Source organism: Microtus ochrogaster, chromosome 18 (assembly GCF_000317375.1).
Source record: "Microtus ochrogaster isolate Prairie Vole_2 chromosome 18, MicOch1.0, whole genome shotgun sequence".
Classification (NCBI taxonomy): Eukaryota; Metazoa; Chordata; class Mammalia; order Rodentia; family Cricetidae; genus Microtus; species Microtus ochrogaster.
The window spans coordinates 39,919,699-39,922,322 of record NC_022020.1 but is presented as its reverse complement, the minus strand read 5'-3'; the positions used below and the strand labels follow the sequence as shown (position 1 = coordinate 39,922,322).

Sequence of the window (2,624 nt, the reverse complement as noted above, 5' to 3'; positions counted from 1 at the left end):
AAAAAAAAAAAAAAAAAAAAAGAAGTGGGGGGAATAGATGGTTATTTTATATGTAAATTTATAATGAGTAAAATTAAAGCAACAACAGAAATATAAAATCATTTGATAAACACCTCACTAAGTACCTATCATAAAATCATTAATGGATATTTAAAATTTTCAGATGAAAGTTTGATAAGGCAGAGAATACTTGCCAAGATTCAACATCTCTTCTAGGAAGTACTCAGGAGTTAGAGTGAAGAATTACCATCATGGGGAGACTTTGTAGATTTGATCTTAACCCAGAAACCAAAGATATCATCAAACCTGAGGAGGCTGAAATCACGCTCCTTCAGATAAGATGTACTGGAGAGGCACAGACTAACTTCCATGGTATCTTTGCCTAAAAATGTATAATATAAATTTAATCCTGAAAAGATAGCAGATAAGCCAAAATTTAGACATTCGTGCTGGGCATAATGGCACAGACCTGTAATTTTACGACTTGGTAAGCTGAGGCAGGAGGATTGTGGTTTACAGACTAGCCTAGGGTTCTCTGGATAAACGGAACTGACAAAATGTAAATATCCCTAGAGCTGGGATTACAGGCACATGCCTCTCTGCCTGCTTTTTTTTTTTTTTTGTGATGCTGCTATAGGTGCTATTCTCATGGTTTTATGTGAGTGAGGTAAATCTTGTGATTTCCAGTTCCTTTTTAAGGGACACGTGCCAGCAACATTGCAATATTATTATCAGGATAGGTTGTTCACTTTAGGATTAATGTTGAAGATATGATCAGGATTTCCTCAGGCCAATTAATCAGAAAAGGGCTTGGCTGCTAAGAATTTGATTCCTTCCTCACCAGCCAGAGGCAGGAATCAGCGTTGAATCATCTGGCGTATTTAAGAACCTATTTGGCAACTTCAAGAGAGGATAGACCAAATGCGCAGACAGAAATTAGCTTCAGTAGATGCTGCTCATCGCTCACACGCCAGGCATCTTTTCCTTTCTCCTCACTTAGGGACCTACTGTTTTGTTGAGGCTAGCTCAACAAATGGTCATCAAATCCTGCAAGTAGAAGATATGTACTCGTGTAGAAATGTGGTCATTTCCACTTGTACTGTGTCGGCGATTCGCTCACTAAGTCCAATGCTTTATGCTTGCTTGAAAATAGAGGTGGCCTGCCGGGCAGTAGTTAATGCACGCCTTTAATCCCAGCACTCGGGAAGCTGAGGCAGGCAGAGATCTCTGTGAGTATGAGGCCAGTCTGGTCTACAAAGTGAGTGCCTGGACAGCCAGGGCTACGCAGAGCAACCTTGTCAAGAAAAGAGAAAAGAAAAGAAAAGAAAATAGAGGTGGCCAAATGACATCATCCTGCGGTACCATAAACCCAGGCAAAAGTTTGTGGCTAAGGAAGTCATATACTCTAGCGGGGAAGTTCCTGCTGTTGTTTTTTTTTTTTTTTCAAGAATGTGTCTTTATTGTTGAATTTGTAAGAAAAAAGGATGGACCCTCTGTAAAAAGAGGAGATGTTGCCTCCAAACAGAAAAATATGGAACGCTTCACTAATTTGCGTGTCATCCTTGCGCAGGGGCCATGCTAATCTTCTCTGTATCGTTCCAATTTTAGTATATGTGCTGCCGAAGCGAGCACTCTGATGTTGTTTTGTATGGACGTGATATGCCCATCAATCCCTAAATAACTGTTTATGGTCATATATTAGTGTTGATGTCAGCTATGGTCAGAGAGGCTTCATGTTACTGCAGTGGGAAGCGGTAATTATAGAGACTCATAACTGGTCTAAATTGGGAGAATAAGTGACTTCTGGGTGTCCTGTCCTAGATGGGACATCCAGATCAGTCCCTCCAAAGCTCAGAGAACGTTATGGAGGAGAGGGTGGAGAAAAACGTAGGAGCCTCTGGGGAATAGGAGAGATGTGGACTGTCTTGTGGTCATGGTTTTTGAACATTCTTGAACTCACAGTCATAACAGGGCCCCAGACATTAGTAGTCACTGCTTTCCATCCCCACCCCACCTTAGCACAACTTACTCCATGATAGAAGTATCTTTCAGGCCATAAAACTCAGCATGTAGGAGTATCACTTGCCAAAATGAAAACAGAGACCTCATTCATCAAAGTTCATAATTCTGGAAAAGTCTCTAAATGTACTAACCTTGAGTTTTGGCTTCTGTAGTTCTGTTTCTGGCTAACTGTTCTTGTAAACTGAAGTATGCCAACCCCAAATGTGGTTTTCATGCTTAATATCTCACCCTAAGAAAGTCTCTGTGCTACACTGGGATCTCAAACATCCAGTGTAGTTGCCAGTCTGCTAATAAAGACTTTGTATTGGTTTAACCCATGTCTGAGCAGTCTTCTCTGGTAATCCTCCACAACAACAGCATCACTGACAACCTGCATAAGATTGGACCTATCATCATTCCATTATAGAAGGGGAAAGGGCTCAAGAGACTTCACCAGTCCTTGTGGTTGTATTGATTGTTAATGGTTGCTGCAGGAGGGAGACATTATCGTCAGTGGTGTAGCCACTGGTAAGATGTCCATGTGTCTGTACTTACACCTCATGTGTGCACCTATATTATATTCAGTTGGTCTTCCAAGAAGAAGAGAAGAAGAGGAGGAGGAG

General features: G+C 41.2%; 1 non-coding gene across 1 annotated transcript; it reads right to left on the bottom strand.

The window, feature by feature from the left end:
- Positions 1 to 1,525: 1,525 nt before the first annotated feature.
- On the bottom strand, positions 1,526 to 1,632 carry LOC113457111. Its single transcript, XR_003377748.1, has one exon. It is a non-coding gene; the product is annotated as a U6 spliceosomal RNA (small nuclear RNA).
- Positions 1,633 to 2,624: the final 992 nt, after the last annotated feature.